Here is a 17494-nt window from a genome sequence, read left to right on the forward strand (position 1 = left end):
AATGTGAAGTTGTGTATTGCATTGAAACAATAATATCAGATATCATAAAAATGTGTTGAGACTCATGACAGCATGATCCCTGAAGGCAGCCTGATGGTGGGAACTGAAATCTTAATTATGGAAGTATTGCTGAGATGTAGTTTTCTTCCAAGAATGAGGTTACTGGTGCATTAAAGATTTTTAATAGGCATCTATAAAATTGAATATTACTTTACTATGGTTTCCTAACAAATAATTAATTCTGGCATGTTGTGTTTATATTTGGGAATCTAATTTTCTCATTCAGCTTTTTACATGACATTTAGCGATGGGTTAGCCATACTAACAATTAAGAATGCTTTGCCCATAAGAAGTAAAATCAGTATTTTTTATTATTTTTCATCATTCATTGTGCTAACACAGACCAGTTTTAAAGCTTCCATCTATTCCCAATCCCTCTTTCTATAACAGATAACAAATAACTTTTCAAAGTAAGAACGGTTCTGGAATATAGTTTATTTGAGCAGAAATTTTTGGCTGTCCTTAATTTATTTGGTTCATGCTAACAGCACTACTTTTTGCTCATTAAGGTCTAAATGGCATGTGCAAATATAGCTAAGATAATTTATGATAAGAAAATGCAAGATTTTGCAAACAAAAGAATGTGTTTTAATAATTTCTACAATGTTTTATTTTCACAGTCAAATTTATGAGGACCTGACAGTAGTAAAAATGACTAATCACAACTATAGCTGTGATCATGTGAAGCTTCAGGGTATGATCAAGGTCGTAGCAGTAATCTAACAAATGTATAAGTCTGGTTATTTTCTGTCATATAGATATTTGGATCATTAAGATAAAGGATATGAATGTCAAAATTATGCTAGACATACAGGTGAAGGTAGAACATTTACAGGAACCACTCTCTTGCTTTCTCATTTCCAGAGAGGTCACAGAAATGTACACAAAAGTTGTCTATCCTGCGACAAAAACTATCAACTCTTTGTTGTAATCACTTTGTAAAATTCATCATTTATGAAATTCCTCATGTTCAGACTGCTCAAAGATATGCTGTGTTATTTTATTACCATGATGGATGGTGGCTGTTCTCACCTCATTGATTTAACCTTATTTCAGAACTACAGTAGCTTAGGGCCACAATTTGAAAAGAACCTGGTATTCAGCAACTTCCATTAACACTTTCTGTGGTGATCGTGTAAGCACTGGAGCTATTCACTTTTAAAAGTAAGTTGAAAAAGACTTCACCTTGAATCCTGCTCCAATTCATTAACGTCACAAAGACAACATATCTAGAGATTTCCCATTACTCACCCTGAAGTTTTCTTCTGCCTGCTGCTGTCATTCCCCATTTGTGCAAGGAGAGAAAAGCCCTTGTTCTCTACCTTAAGGCTCCTAGTCATGCTGTGAAGCCTTTTTTTTTTTTTTTTTTAAACCAAGAGAACTCCTGAAAGACATTGCCATGGGAATCAAAGTAGGGCAGCAGATACTTGAAGCTGCATGATAATCAAAAGACGTGCCAAAGCTCCAAATTAAGAGATACACTGGTTTTTCATAAACAACTGCTGATGATCCTGTATCTTATTAGAACCCAGAGTATTTGCATATGTTTGAATCTTGAATAAATGATTTTGTTGCATTCATTTCTTTTTCAAACCTTTTCTAATTATTTAGACAGCTTTTATAAACTCCATAAATTTCCAAAGAATTGTGTGTAGATATTAACTAAAATACTCTAAAAGGAAAGGAAAGAAAAATGTCCAAAAAAGTATGAAATTACTTCACAACTGAGTTTGACAAGGTGTTACACCAGAGTAAGGAATACACTGCAAAAGTAATTTACAGTACTTACTGGGCTCTAAAGATCAATATTTCAAATATGTACATGTGGAGCACTACACATAATAAGCTATCCACTTTCAGAGCAGTGTTATTCTTAGAGTAAGCCAAAGAAAGGTTAATTTCTACTGTTTATACAGGCAGCAATTATAGAAAAGATTTAATAAGAGCGGGCTATGAACAAGTTTGAAGGGGTTTTCATTTCATTTTCAGCTGCTTCTAAAATATCTCGTCACAGTTGCCTAGGTTGTGGTACTTTACTATGACTTTCTGATTTACCCCCTGAAGAGAAACTTACTAGTTTTGCAAAAAATGCAACAACATGCCAGCTTCTTCCAGGAAGAGAAGACTGTGCAGTGCAAATACTAAGGGAAGCTATGAAAAATACATTTACATTCAGCTGTTCTGTTATGCAAGGTCATATGCACAAAGAAATAGCGATCATGTATCAACTGCAGATCTGCAACAGGAACAAAAAGAAAAGCACCAAAGGAAAGATTCTTGCATTTATTAGCTCTGCTTTTAGGTCACCCTCACAGCAAAAACATCCCTAAAACCAGGCATAGCAGCTCAAATGATAATATCCCCACCGCCCCAGTTTCTCTGCAACAGAGTTGTTTTTGCCTGCAGTTCTCCTGTAGGAAGACAATTTGCCATAGATAAAAAAAAAAAAAAAAAAAAAAAAAAAAAAAAAAGATGCTCAGATATAGCCTGAACATTTGCACTTAGAGTATACTGTTAAAGCTAGGAAGACTCTTCCTCTGAAATTTGAGTTCAAGCAGCTAAGCTGAAGTTTCTTTTTCCATGTCTTAAATTATTTGTTCCCTGTGAGAGTACAGAACCTGAGAGGCTCATTTGGACAAATGGTCAGATTTAAGCCTGAATACAAAGAGCCAGGTGGCTCAGCTGTTTGCGTCCATATTCTTGCATCCCCGCATAAATGCAGGCTTCTCTTTCACTCCATATTCAAGCTACAGCAAGAACCAAAAGAGACTGATTAAACAATCTGGGCTCAAGCAGCCAACTAAATCCCCAAACTATCATTATCATTGACCTCAAAAGCCAATGAAATTACTTTTTGTCACCTTCATAAATTATAGGATTCCTATGATACCTAATTCAAAAGGAAGAAAAGCATACCTTCTTCACCCACCAAATTTTAAACAGTTTGATAGGTCCTCTTTAATCCCCTGATACAGAATAACTAGATCTTATAACTACTTCATGTCCAGAGACTTAACAATAAGAATAAAACAAAGATTTCTTTTTTAATTCCTTTCAAATTTAAATTAATTATTCAACCAATGTTCCAACGTTTTTCTAGTTGTTTTTCCTACATATAAATGAAATGCATACACATCCATAGCTTTTCAGGCCTCCAGCACAAGTAAGTATCTTCAGACATGCAGATAAATACAGTCTCAAAGACAACTAGAAGGCAGGCCACTAAACCTAACCTTGCCACGTTTTTTTGACCATAGCAGTGCTGAGAGCTAGAAACAGAAAGGCAGAAGTCCACATTTCTCTGCAGCAGCAATGCAGTTTTTGTACACTCAGTGAAAGTCTCAGTAACGGGGCTCCCTCCTACCCTCATCTCATCCATCCCCATGGCCCCTCTGGAGCTAGACCATTCCACAAATCCACCATTATGGTATAATGCTATATGTTAGTCCATAACAAAAGCTCAAGAGCTTTCATTTGTTCCCTTGCATGTTTTCTTATTAGGCTAAATTACATGATAATTTAATGTAAGCTGATGCAGGGAAACATCATTATGCAAAGTGGGGGGGAAGCCAATACAAATATCAAAGCCTAGCAGCTGTTGACGTATTTTTGATCTCTTAGTAATGCTTTAGTAAGGTCTCTTGAATAAAGCCTGGAAATCAAACCCACACACCACAACACAAAGGGCTCATAGAGGAGGCATAATGATTTGGACACTGCTTACTGATCTACAGTGAAACTGCCTTCTGGAAGCAAGAAAAGCAAATATTATGAACAGGTATATTAGAAGCACTGTGCTGAAATTTGTTGTTCATCATTGAAGTGATGGGGCTAAGACCTATCAAAGGAGTACATGCGCTTTAAAACACATACATGACAAAAGAAAAGCAATCCTTCAGAAAAAAAAAAATATATATATATATATACATACATGTATATTATATATCTTTCATTCTAAGAAGTGTTCAGCTGTGGGAGTTCATTTTCTGAAGAAATGACAGTAAGCTCAGATGAAAGACAATCACCTCAGACCCCCCAAGAACAGCACACTAGAGTTTTATCAGGACCTCTTGCAATTTCTCTCCAAACATCAGAGCTAGCACCCAGCTGCATTTAGATACTGAAATATAAGCATGCCAGTGCTGTGCTACAGGATGACCTTCCTTCTCGTAGTCAGTGGTCCAGGCAGCACAGGGACCAGAGACCTGGAAAGTGACACCAGCCTTTTGCTGCTTCACCATCTGTTAGCATGAGGAAAGGGTAACTTGATAAGCTTTCAGACACAGTGGCCATCTGCAATGCAAGCCTGGAAACTGCATAAATGTATTAGCAAAGGTGTCTATGTGCAATTCAAACGTATTATTAAAGTGTTTTTTTGTTTGTTTGGTTGTTGTTGTTGTTGTTGTTGTTTTTTCCTGGAGATTAATCATGAAGAATTTCTTATTTGCTGTTGTGTGTGTGTTGTTTTTTTTTTCCTCTTAGAAAAGTCTCTGATAAAAAATAGGGAACAAAAATGCTTTCTTCTGAAGCTTAGACCCAATATAACCAAGTTATTCTATCAAATCTGAATGTATTTTGTGTCAGAAGTTGGGACAAAAATAGAAATTTTTAGTTACAGATAGAGTGGTATTAAAGTGAGAAAAAAAACATGTTTTTCATTTTCTGTGAGCAAAAACAAGAATATTCCTACTATATTTTGCTTCTGATTACTTTTTAGTATTGAAAATTAAAACCAATTAGAACAATTACCTTGGTACTAAAGGGAATCACTCCCATGTAGAGTCAAAGTTTATAGATTTATTTTTTTTTTTTTTTGAAGTAAATCCAGACCAAGCAGCAGAGAAGAGATTGGTTAACTTCAGTCTTTGAAAATGATTTTTTCCCCCTTTTTTCTTTTTCTAGAGTAACATAGATTGTTTCTAACCTAGATTGTTCCACAGAATAAGTCTCTAAAAGGTAGGGATGAGAACAGGCAAGTTTTCTTTTTCTCTGCCATTATCACAGCCAATCTAGAACAGAACAGTAACCTAACACACCTAATGAAATGGGGATTTCTACTGTGACCTCTCCCTTGCACCAGGGAGCAGCAGCAGTACAGAGAAAGGAGGCAGTAACACTCAATTGCCAGGCTGCAGCTTCCTCAGTGCCACAGTTTGCAGCAAAAAAAAAACATCTATCCTGGTGATATCTTCAGACAATATTGAACTTTAAAGGATATCTCCTTTATTTTCAGGGGAGAAAACACAGACAGTTGGCTGGATCAAATCTCTCCCCTCACCTGTGAAAAGCCCTTTTCACAGATCTGCTGGAGAGCTTTAGCTCACGACAGCACCCGATGGTCTTAGCTCAGGTGTTCCATGGTTCAGTACCTGCTTTGATGGGTAAAGAGTTTGTTACACAAGTCATTGCAGAAGATCCGGGTAAGAAGTTAGGCATCTTATTGTCATCAAATAAAGTAGATGTTCATTAAACAAAACAGGACATAATCATCAGCTTTAATCAATGACTTCAAGAAAATACAATTAAGACAGACAAAACAGTTTGTGGGTAAAGAAATTCATAGGAGATCACATTCAGTAATAAAGCAAAAAGGGGTTAAATGCTCTTGTTTTATTCATGTGAAGAGCAGCTCCTTTGGTAAGGATACTCATCTTAATTTGTTATAGAGGGAAGGAAACTGACAGCTCATATCATTGAATAGACCCAGTTTTGAAGTTGCCTTAACTCAGTGTTCTGCACAAACACTGCATGTTCCTCTCTCATTCCAAGTCATCTGAGATTTATGGGCAATTGAAAGCTGGGAACTGTAAAAGGGAACAACTGTGCATACAGGTGGCAGAATGAGTAAAACTGAAAAATGAGCACTGATATGCTGGGATTTCAATTTTTCTTTTATCAAGCGTGAGCTGGGTCCTAGAGAAAAGTCAGGGAGTAGAAGTAAGAACTTGAAGTTAGAAAAATTGATTGGAACTCCAGAAGATTTTCCACAGTCTTCAGAAAATGAAAAAACAAATTTGATCAAAGTACTCTGTTGCACATTATGGAGTACACATTTTACCGTTGCCTGTGTTACTTCTATTCTAATCAATCCAGCTAAAGATTGTCTTTTAAAGATTGTCTAATGTCTTGCAAAACTAAATTCCACTCTTCCCCTAGATATGATTGTATCCCCATGTATTTATGTCAAAATCATCTGCACTAAACTGGTGATTAGCAAGAAGAGTCTAGAAAAGATGCAAGTCTTGCACTCGAGATCATAAACAGTCTTTAACTAAGGAAAAAGTTCCCTTTGAGTAGATTATTTCATATGATCTTGCAATGACATTTCTTGCACTTCCCATGATAATTTGCTGCTTGCCACCACCATCTACAGTGGTGACGAGATCATCAGGCTGAACTAATTCAGCGTGATGGTACACTTGTTTCACTGTAATTAATCCTCTACGTTTTCATTATTGAATTACTATTTTTCTTCAGAAAGAGTGTCATTAGTTATTCTTTTACCTCAAGAAACTCCCTAATTTTACCACTGCCAGTGAGGACTGGGCACCAGGGAATACCTGGTTCCAGCTTGTCCCAGTCTGCAGAGCCACACTGGCTGATTGGTATTATGACTTAAGCAAGTCTCAGAGGTCTTACTAAGTTTCAAATATATTCATATTTCCTTGGCCAAGGGATTGGCTCATTCTCAGGAGGTTTCCAATTTTAGATGGCTCCAAAATGGTTCTAAAAACATTCTCCAAGAAAAGCAGAGCTGTCACTCTGAGGAAGGTTTTAGGGTGTGTGGAACACTGCTTAGCTGAGGAATGTCTGCATTTCTATGTAGCAAAGAGCACGCCATGCTAAGGCAAGTATTTAGTACTGGAATAACACTTACTTCATTCTGGTAAGGTGAAGAGTTTCAGTTTCCTCAAACACTGTGAATATTTTGCTGCCCGAGTAGTATCTGTCCTTTCAATAATCAAGCAAAACTTTATATGATGCTATAATGTCTGCATACATTGTAGGCTAGAAGCAGCTATCTGCATGAAAAGCCGTATGATTGAAAATGATGCAAGAATGAGGACTTTCAGCATTTTCTGTTGATAACTAAAATATATATATTTTTTTTAAATCCTTGAATTATAGGGACAAATTCTTATTACATTCAAGGCCTCCCAGTCAACTATAGATCATGTATAAGAATTGAAGTTTTCACAAGTAATCTGAGGTTATCCAAATTGTACTAGTATGCATGCACAGTTTGAGCTTGGTTACTTTTCTTTTTTTTTCTCAGATCTCTGAACTGCCTGAAATCTTTGGTCCAGCTAGGGAAAAGTGAGCTATTCCTCAGCATTAGTCTCCAAAAACACGATTTAAAGTTGTAGCTAAGGCATGGAATGGAATAATCCACATGAACGAACAACTACAAGTTTATGTTAGTTCATTTTCACTTGCAAACAAGCACACCATTCCTCTGCTTCCCGTCTCTTCAGGGATCAGGACCATCAGGGATTAGAAGCATCAAAATAAAGTAAGAGACACGTCTTCCACTATTCCTTTCCTGGCTGAAATCAGGAAAGGCTGGAAGTCTCACAGGAAAGACTTATTCCATGATTTTCCAACAGCAGAACTTTAAGGATGCTTCCAACAAGAGGAGAGATTTGAATGATTCTGTCCCTCAGCCAGATTTCCCTAACTATTCATTAAGCTATGTTATTTGCTTCTGATCATTCGTCAATTCATCTGGTTTATTTTGGGTTTCATCTGGGTAAGCATTTCTTCCATTTTCTCCAAACTTAACAGAAAGCACAATATTCAGAAATGAAGAAGCTCTCAAGCTTAAGACTCCTAAAAGTTTGACTTAGGAGTTTAATAGATTTCTTTGAGAAGCCTGGGCACTCACAGACTAGCTTTTAAAGACTTTCAGCTCTTCTGTATGCAGATCAGTGCATGGTGTGAATTTCAGAAAATAGTTCAGGAACTAAACTTCTTCAGAAATATTTTTGTTACTGGCTAAGATGTTCTGAAGTCATAAGGAAATCTTCTGGAAAGTTATTTATATCAATAGCTATCACACCACTGAAGTCAACCAATCTAATCATCCCTAGAGAGTTACAACAATAGGAATTATAAATAGCTAAAATATCCTGGATATCTCCAGCAGTATTTTAAAAACATTGGTCATACAGACTAGTAACTAAGAACAAATCTTAGGACATGACCTCTCAATTTGAATATCAGAATATGTGCTCACTTGTCACTGCCAAATGGCTTTCCTAAGGGCCAGATGCTATTTTCTAAGCAAAATACACTTAATGCAATGAAGGTGAATACAAAGGCAGAGAGTATCATCTCATCACTATATAGGTAGGAGACACGAAAAAGTTTATGTACATGTGTTGGTAAGGAAATATAATAGATGAGACAAGCTAACAAAAAACAGTCCATTTTTGATTGACATGAAGACTACATTCAAGATGAGTTGGTTTTGAGTAGATTTGTAGATGAATTTTAAATTATCATCTTCAATGAAGTTTAAACGTATCCAGAAGATACGGACTTCAATGAAGCATGTATGTTTGTTTTATAACTTAGTTCCCTGTTCACTTCAAATCCAAAGTGTTTCAGGTGGTAAAATATGCATTATTTCAACACTATACCCATGGTTTTAGTTCTTTGGTGGAACTACACACACTCCCTTCATCTGATGAGTACTGTCTGAGGATATCTCAGTTTCCCTTTTCACTGTGTGCTTTACAGCCTTCGGCAGCTCCTCCATACCCAGCTACAAGCAACCAAAGATCTCCCTACACATAGCTCCCCAGCCATCCACATTGCATAATGTTTCTAATGCAGACAAATGCAGTCGGACAACACTGAGGTAGATCTCACTTGATACTGTGTTAAAAAAATTACCAGTGTCCCTGCTGAGAGTGTGACCAAAGTCATTTTACATGAAACTAAGATGACATGAAGCACAACTTCAAATGCCAGAAAAGGATGTTGCCAGAAAATACTTTGCAGCACTTGCAAACCAGGACCACTTTCTGTAATGGTCATTTCTTTTTGTTCAGTGAAAGAGATGAAGGAAATTCTGAATAGTTTGAAAACTGCAAGACAAATTGGCTACATGCTGGGAAATGTCCTGGAAAAAGTTAGGCAAAATGAAAAACTTAGCAAGTGGTGATTACACATACCAGCACTTCTTATACATCTTTGTAATGCAGTCTACTTTTTTTTTTTTTCCCCCCTATCTTCAAAAAGTATCTAGGTAGCTAATAAGCAGCACATTATATTCAGTTCTGCTACTGGAGACCTGTACCATCCAGTTCTGTTACAGGACCTTGTCTGCCAAGATACTCTTTATTAGAAACAGAAAAGGACATATCCTGACCCTTCTTCCCTTTAGTGTTTGTGCAGTTATCAAAGGGTGAGCACATGGTGATACTGACAGTTTAGTCTGCCTAATTATTTTCATTAAATACTTAGGCTTTCAAGAACATCAGACTTCAGGCAGGTTTAAATTTCTTCTTGTACTCTGGATTTATTTATTATTTTTTTTTTAAGTTTGATATAAAATAGTTCAGCCTTTTTTGGAACAAACTTAGTGAAGGATGTTTTTGCCAACATTCATATTTTTCATCTGTTTTCTGAAGAACCATAATGATTTATAACAGGAGCTTAAAATCTGGCAGCAAGACAACCTTCAAGTTAGCATGGTATCTTTTGTCCCCAGGAAAACCCCATTCAACTGGGTTAACAGTTACAGAAACATCCCAGTTGGTATTTATAGAATGGAAGCTGTAACATTTTGCAGTTTTTTTCCATATTGCAAGAGGAACATGCAAACTCTGAAGTCTGTTGGACCCCTTGTCCTGAACAGGTACTACACATCTGAAGCTCTGGACAGCTTTATCCTGAGCAGATTTCCATTTATTTTTTTATTTCTTTATTATTTTTTTTTTACAGCAACTATGCCATCAGCAGAAAGAGTACAATAGAAACATTTAACAAGAGAAGTTAATTGAAAGTTCATTTCTCCACATTATTTATACATGTTAGGAGAGATTCAAGCCTTTCAATGTTGTATTGATCTATTCATCCTGTATAATGATTTCCCTGGAATTTAAGGGCTATTTCTTAGTTGTTGTAACTCAGCTCTGATAAGAGTTACATTAGTTTACCCTGACTAATATTCTTTAGCTAAACTGCCAAGCTACTAAAACCATTTCAGCTGTACTTTTAAGCTAATTCCCAAATAATATCTGAAAGGTTTCTTCAGTGCAAAAAACCCACCCCAGCATAGGGCACAACCCTGAATCTGTTGCACAATCCAGATTATGGCTCAGTAAGTGTATCATGAGGGTACCCTAGGTTACTGCTTCCTTGTGATGCGTTCAGAGGGGGGGGCAAAAACAGTTTGAAAAACATTTCAAATTTCAGCAGAATTTTTCAGGCTTTGCAGACACAGAAGTCACTCAGATGTCCAAAGGGACAGCCTTAGCAAGCCCTGTCATTTTATGACAAATTGGACCATGGTGTTTCAGAAGGGATTTAGTCGAGATTGCTAAACACATGCCCAAAAGAGAATTGCTTCTTGGATTTTTTCAATCAAGTAGCACTATATTTGGACTGGAAACAGCCTGTGGACAAGCAGGAATAACCATTAGAAGGCAAGTGAAAAGTTTCAAGCAGATGATACTACAGTCAAGGAAGAAACAACTTGAATGTATCTGGGCACGTTTCCATACTGACTCAAGCAACACTTTTTCCCATGACATCAGACTCAAAACAACCAATATATTATACCCCATATGTTGATTAAAGAAAACCCAAGCAGTGCAGAGGCATGCACCAGCCTACCGAGCACCGACTGAACAAAAGTTGGACTGCTTGCAAGCCATGGGAGTTAATAAAACAAATAAAAAGCCCCAAGTTTTCAGGATAAGGAGCCTGGGTAAGACTTCTCAGCGAGATGAGGTTGTGAACACTGAGGTAAGACTGAAAGTAAATTGGCTGGATAAATGTTATACAGTATAACTAGATGACAAATACAATAAAAGAGCAATGCTTTGAATATGCAGCAGTGATAAGGCTCAGAAATCTGAAAAGATGGTTACAGATAACGTACTTATAGAACCTGCTACCTAAAGTCATGTGGCATTTACATAGGAAGTTTGGACTGCAGAATGGTTTGTAATTGGTGTTCAGAAGATCTTCTGGCAGATAAAGGGTTTTCCAGCATAATAATGTTGAGAATAAATATGCAAAGAAATACATAAAAGCTGTTTTCACAAGAATTATGCTACTTTCATAGAACTGATTGTATTTTAGGAGAAGAACAGCTAGAATTCCATCCTCACAAGATGCCAACAATCAATCTATTCAAAATAGTTAGTAAATCATACCATTTAGCAACTTAAAATGACATGGTGCATTCTGAAATCAAAACAGAAACTTATACCGGATGAGAAAATACTTGCTAGGACTAGCATATTGATGCTGTTTAGGAAAGAATTGGGAACTGCACTCTTACTTTAAGATGGCCTAACAGTAATGGCTTACTGCATACAGCTGAATTTACTACACTATCAAACCTTGAATTATCTGATCTGCTTATCCTGTGTAATAAGAGATCACAGGCCATCTTCGTTTCTCTCAGAACAAGTCAAAATCAGAAAGAAGTCCTGTCAAATAAAGATAAATGTGAATAGAAGTATGAAATAGGCAGGTTATTAAGTTTCAATTGTTTTAGCAAAAATGATATAAGCTCATCAAGACCAGTAGTCATGGAATAGCATTAAATAAAATGTATTGTCATTGAGGTTAAAATGAGAACACCTAGGTTTACAGAAGAATGGATAATTGTTCTTTGTTTGTACAGTACTGAACACATTCACAAAAGGTAAGAAATGCCTTGTTCATTAGCCAGATTTCTGAAAACAGTTCACTTATAAGTTTCTTCTGTTTTAAACAAATATATTTAAAGGAATAAAAAATTGTTTATACTGCTTCCAAAAGCTTCAGTCCAGGAATGACTGGTTAGCATCAAACTATACAGTGAAAGACTTACTTAAAAGAGAAATGTAAACAAATTAGGCAATCTTAATTATTTGCCATTCAGTTTGGATCTTTGCATCTATCTTTGACAGATACTTTTCTATAGAGATATTTAGGTAATAGCATACTTGATTAAGCTCTGATACAGTTAAAAAAAAAAAAAAAAAAAAAGTGCTTCTTCTAAGCAAATGATCTTCGTAAAATAGTGTCAAGAGCAAGCTGTTATTTGTCCAGAGAACTCTTAAGGTTCTTAGTACTAATAACTACCTCCCACATCTTTACCATCAGTGGCAGATGCACAATCAAGTCTTTTTGAATATTCACTATCTTAAAAGTTGAGTACTAATGCCAGTTGAAGTGTGTTAACGTCTGAACAGCACTCTTGCACTGATCTTCAGTGCTTAAGGCAAAACTTAATAGCTTTTTTTCTACATCTTCCATCTCCAGTTTGCAGGAAATAGTGATGACTTACTGGCCAAACTAACTGCATAATAATCACCAGGACTGAGTGAGCATGGAAGTACATGATTTCTGTAGTGATATCACCTTTTGCAACCCTACGTTTTCCTCCAAGGTGGAGAAATAGTGGTCAGCCACTAACAGCTGCCAACACACCGCTGCAGTTTAGAGCATCTTTTAGCTACTGTAATATTTTGAGCCAGAAGGAATGAATCTATTACAGATGCAGAAATAGCTTAGTGGTTTCTCTCATGTTTCTCCCTTCTTTCTCTCCTCAACACCCTGCAAGGGTAAGAACAACTACCTCAGAACAGGCAGAGATCTCTTTAGTAACCTCTTTCCACCAACAGCCTCTGGAACATGATTCCTATAATTTCCATGAAGCAAAGAAAAGGCCTGGGCTAACCATGAACTTCTTTACTCTAGATGGGGATAATCCCCAAGTTTAGTCAAAGCTAAGATTTTGAAAAAGGACACAGTAACACAAATTACAATAGCTTCATTAACTTTGCTACAACTAACAACTTTCACCTGACTTGTACATTTTGCTTCTTTTAGACAGCAAGTACTCTTAAATTCTCATTTAATGGGACTATAAAAGTCTTTATTCCTCTTTTCTAAAAATGTATTAAATGATGTATCTTAAAACCACAAATTAATACATAGTCTGAAGACAGTCAAAATAATCTGTGGACAGGTGTCAGTGAATAATTTATTCAAAACAAGATTTTCATATCTTACTAAAGGTAGATTTAAAATACATACTCTAAGTCCAATTTGAAACCACCATTATAGTAATCAAGTACCTGCTATCATTCCACAGTCAAAAGCAAATTATGCAGGGTATAGTACAGATCAATACTTTACAATTCTTTAAGTTAAAGAAAGTAATTTAAGTTGTTTAGCAGCTTAAGGTACAGTCAACAGTAACTTGGCTTTAACTCATCACTTTAGAAGTCCATCCTGTAGATTCAGGAAATTCTAGAAAAGGGAAGTGTAGTAGGTTTTTTAACCTTAACTAATCCTTATGAAGTCATTAACATTAAATCGAGGAATAGAAACAGTCTGACAACTAGCAGGCATATTAGTTATCTTTCAGCCCCTGCTCTTGATTTTAAGCTGAGACTGTACATTCCCTGCACTGCATAGAAAGGAATGTAATGAGATACAACCAGGAAAAAACATTTTTAACTTTATGACAGGTAGTTGAGTTTAAGACTGAGAGGTTATTTATGTCTTCAACAGTGCTATGGGCCTGGTCTTAATATCTATATCCAATTCCTTAACATACAGGCAAAGGATATGTAGGAAGAGATAAACCTGGTGCAGTGTAAGACTGCACTCACTGCATTGTAACAAGTAACATTGCATCCTATTCGTTCCATAGAGAAAAATACCTTTATAGAATACACAAGAAAGTGCTAAAATCTGGATTACAGTCAATATAAAGCACTGACATCAGTATTGCAAAGACCTTTGTAGGTGCATTTTCAATGTTCATATTTCAAACTCACGTTACACCTGCTTATTTATCAGCAACCCATGTAAACCCTAATCCATGCTTTTTAAAGAAAAAATGGAAACTCTGCACAAAGCAACCCAGTGTCCATTTCATAAGATGCATGTAAGACAACATGTCTGCAACTGGTTTTGTTTTAGTAGTCGTGCTGCCAGCAATTACAAACATTTCAGCTACACAGGTCATAGTTTCCACATTTGTACCTAACCATTCTGCTAAAGTTACTTTGGTATAACAAGCCAACATTCTTTAATAGAAAATCCAGATATTTTCACATTTTGTATTAGCATATTCTATATGCATAATTGCTTTTATGATAATATTTATCCCAGTGTATGAAAAACAACCAAATGGCACAGGAAACTGTCATGAATTGCTAGGTAAGAAACATTCTGGTGGACTGAACCAGCTGTTGAACATGTCTTTTCAAAATCCTTGAAAGCCATGTTAACTGCTACATCTTGTTTTTCATGCACCTCAGCAGTTCTTCATTTTGGCTGGAAGTGCAGACTATGAAATGACTGTTATTGCAGTATTGTGAGTTTGGCCTTAGCCAAGAAGTCCTGGAATTGCAATAGTGTATTCTTTGGGGTATATTCAATGTTAAACTAAACCTCCAAATGTTTCTTGGCTCACCTGCCATTAACTGGACCTTGAACTAACCATTCAGTGGCTGGGGGGCTAGTGCTGCCATCTGTTTTGACAAATGTTTTCCATTGCCTCTGCATAGCTGACAGAACATGAGGCATATTGGGAAAAGGTGAGGTTCTCTTTCTGATTCACCAAGAATTCCTCTAGTGCTCAGAAATCTAATCAGAACGTAGCTGACTGTATGAAACTAATTGTAAATCTGTTTGTAAAAGATTTTAGTTTGTCATGAGCTGTAGGTCTTCTCAAATTTTCTAGATGCCTATCAGTTCCTCTGAGCATCTGTCTGCTCTTTAGTCCTTCAGTCAAAAAAAATCTCAATTAAGTGGAAAATCATAGCTGGAGGCATTCTGAAAAAAACAATACACATCAGTTCTACTTCTGTCTTCCATACAGTTTCAAAGACTGCACAACAGTTATAACCATGCACATTAAGAAAAGCAGTTTTGCAAAGTCAGATTTATTTTTTTAGTTATTAAAACCAGAAATCCATAAGCAGACTTAGGAATAGGGCTTTATCTTTCTTACAGGATAGCCAACAACTGCCTGTTTCATATTGTTAGTTTCAGGTGTGACTTAAATAGCTTTGGCACAACAATAGGAAAAAATGACATCTCAGAACTTTCATATCCAGTGCCAATAAGCTCTTATTTAGCCTGCAAGATATTTTGATAGCAAGATGAATTTTTTTTAATAGCAATTCCATATCAGAAAAGCATTTTTTGCTTCTGAAAATCAGAATCTTCATTTCAGAGTAACTTCCTAAAACAACATGTGACACTATAGCTCTCCAGCACAAAGGCTAAAACAGATAAGCTACATCTTTTTTCTCTCTTAAAGGCAGTCTGTGGCTTGTAGACCTGGGTATTTGCTAGGTACTCTCCTCTATAAGAAGAGAGCCTAATCTGACCTCAGAATCAATTGTTAGGTCTGCATAGACCTCAGGACCTCAAAACAATTTCTCATTTCTTAATGACAATCTACTATGTATTGTATTACTTCCTCAGGAACTGAGGGGAAAAATTCTCTAATTTTCCATTCCTTTTCCATATAGAATTAGACACTTATATCATGATTATCTAATCTCCTCTCCACTCAAGCAGTAGCTAGAAATGGGTTATTAGCAGAAGCTTCTTCAGCTTTCTTATAAGATAAAGCACTTCAAGACAGCACACATCAAGTCCTTGGGCAGCTGCTTTACTGGTCTTTCTAAAAGATATGGTCAAGCTTATTCTCTAAATAAAAGATAGAAGATATGGTCAGGCCCAGATCTGAAATGAGACAAATTTATTACAGACTGCCCAGGACCATGAAGACTTCCTACCTTCCACATTACAGTGTGGAGTATGTCTGTATCCTCAAGATTACCAAAATCCCAATTGCATAAGCAAGGCTGGCCTCATAATTGCTTTAGATCTACCTACATTTTCTCTACCATAAAGTGTAACTTAAAAGGTGTTTCCTAATTTCATCTCATAACAATTATAGTCTGGACTATGAAAACATCAAGCCTGATCCCTTCTGGTTGACACACTGTCATCAGTAACAAGAATTCAGTGTCATGTAGGCTTGCAGTGCCTCAGGTACATGTAGTCAGTTGGAATGTATTTAGAATAGAAGTTTCCCCTTATCTTGTAGCTTTGCAGGGATAGTAGAAAGAAAAAAGAAAAAAAAAAGTGTTTATATTTATCTCTAAGTAGATTTGTGAATACATATGTAAGCAACTGTCAGGTAAGCAGAGATCATTTTTATACTGTCATATTTCAAAGGAATAAAGACACCATGTTAAGGAGTCCTAGACTTGCTTTCTTTCCTATGTGAACCACTGGAGATATGGGGCTAACAGCAGGAACAACGCCCTTTCCGCATGCACACATACAAGATGCACAAGGGATAGCACTACAGATAGTGCTACCTCCTGCCTACATTGCACACTGTATGACAAAGCCATGCCCCTTCCCATTGCTATGCCTGGTGCTAGTTGCATAGAGAAACAAAGAGTGTGAAGCATTGAAGAAAGTAATGCCCGCTTACACAGCCTAGTATCTGCACCAGAATCAGTGTGAGTATCACAAACCACCTACAGTCACCCAAATATGATCCGTACCCCAGCTGTACTCACCAGGCCAACACAGCACATCCCTGTTGCCCTCTGCCATGGCCTTGCTCTCTAAGACCAGGTGTTACCAGCACCCACAGCAGCACTTGGAGGAAGGTTCACAGTCTTCCTCCAGAGAGGCCAATGGCTCCAAAGAGTGTATCTCAGCCATTACTGCCTGAAGATGTTTATCTTACAGCTCACCTAGACTATTTCACATAGGCAAAGTTGAGAGCTGCCATCCTTGCATACAACTTAGAAAAGGCTGTGTGGCACCAGCAGCAAATACTTACACTTCTCTACTTGGAGATAAGTATGGCCTAAATAAAGATTAGCTTTGATTTTTCAGTTTTTAAATGGACAAATGCAAGTGATCATTATAAAGTTACATTTCTGGGAAATGTAAGAACAATATTTTCTTTGGTAAGAAATGCTGCTAAGGATCAGCAACAGCCTGACTGTTTGGGGGTGATACAGGATTTGCCTTCTAGATTTCAGATTTTCCCTGTGCTTATTACAGCCTGATTGGTTCTCATTTCATTTTATATCCATCTGCTCTGCTCATAGGTCACAAATCTCCCTAAAGTCAGCTTCTATCCCACTTTTCCCCTGAATTAGGTATTTTACTATTTCATTGTCTCTTTTATTTACAATCCAGTTCCATTTTA

General features: G+C 36.7%; 1 protein-coding gene across 1 annotated transcript in view; it reads left to right on the forward strand.

Annotated features, from left to right (window-relative positions):
- The first annotated feature begins 10914 nt into the window (after positions 1-10914).
- The window catches only part of PDE5A (phosphodiesterase 5A), a 134903-nt gene continuing 128323 nt past the window's right edge, over positions 10915-17494 (forward strand). The window contains exon 1 of the mRNA XM_082758895.1: positions 10915-11037. The gene's annotated coding sequence lies outside the window, so the exon portion shown is untranslated. The remainder of the gene's footprint in view (positions 11038-17494) is intronic.

The sequence above is a fragment of the Aythya marila genome (assembly GCF_965140915.1).
Source record: "Aythya marila genome assembly, chromosome: 4".
Classification (NCBI taxonomy): Eukaryota; Metazoa; Chordata; class Aves; order Anseriformes; family Anatidae; genus Aythya; species Aythya marila.